Consider the following 1,276-nt stretch of genomic DNA (forward strand, 5'->3'; position numbering starts at 1 on the left):
ATATATATATGAAAAAAATATACAGATATTTATTGAAAATTTCTTTGTGTCAAGAACGACTCTCAGCTACTACCACCTCAAGTTTTAGGTAAATATCAATAAAATCGACTGAGCTGCAGCCACTTTTGTGTTGACTGATTTTGATCAGTTCTGTGGGTCATCTTTATTTGGATTGGCACTGGACATTAATCAGTAGTAGAAGTACATCCAGTGATTACTCTCTGACAGTTTCATTCAAATCTGTTCAGTGGTTTATGAGATATTTTACTAACAGACAAACAGAGTTGGCTCCAACAATTACTGCCAAAGGTTTAAAAAGATCTGTAAAACTTGGGAGTATGAGTTTTTATTGACTTTCAGCTACAGCGTCATATTTTAATACAATATCTGTCAGAAAACTGAAATATATCACTTCTGTCTTTTCTAAAGTCTGTTGGATTTGTTAGCCATCTTTAATTGAGTTAGCTCCAGAAGTTCATCACTTGTAGTCGGGTATCCAATGAGTACTTCCTGCAAATTTGATTAAAATATACTAAGTGGTCCATGAGATATTTTGCTAACAGACAGTCAAAATGAATTCCAAATAAATAAAAGCAACATTTTCAACAAACATCTTGCACAATCGCTTTAATGTTCAGAATATGTTTTGGGGATCAGTCTCAGCTACCACCGCACCACATATTAGCTCAACATTTAATAATTTGACCAATTTATATCATTTTTGTGTTTTCTAATGTTGATTAGCTGTGGCAGCCATCTTGAATCAGGTTGACTCCAAAACTTAATGAGTTGCCCTCGTGCATCTAGCGACAACTTTCTGTAAGTTTTGTCACAAATCCTCCAGTGATTCATAAGATATTTTGCTAACAGACACATAAATACAAAGATGCAGATCACAGTAAAGCATTTTGCACAGCACTGTAAAACAATGACTTTCTATTCAACACTCAGACATCATTCATCTCTTTTAACACAAGGTAAGAAAAGAAATGTTCCCATAAATGTCAAATTAATGCTTTACTGGCGTTTTCCCTCTGACCCAGCTCCTACATTCACAGCATCACAGGGGGAACCAACCATCTTTTAATTCTGCTTTTATCTCTGATGTCAAACAAAAATACAAGAACCAATTATAACCTTGATGGCAACATCAGCCCTTTTGTTTGTTGCCTTGTTTTTCCATCCATCTTTGAAACGAGTGGCTGCCTGTTCTTGAGATGACCAGTGTGTGTGTGTGTGTGTGTGTGTGTGTGTGTGTGTGTGTGTGTGTGTGTGT

Source organism: Austrofundulus limnaeus, unplaced genomic scaffold (assembly GCF_001266775.1).
Source record: "Austrofundulus limnaeus strain Quisiro unplaced genomic scaffold, Austrofundulus_limnaeus-1.0 Scaffold296, whole genome shotgun sequence".
Taxonomy (NCBI): Eukaryota; Metazoa; Chordata; class Actinopteri; order Cyprinodontiformes; family Rivulidae; genus Austrofundulus; species Austrofundulus limnaeus.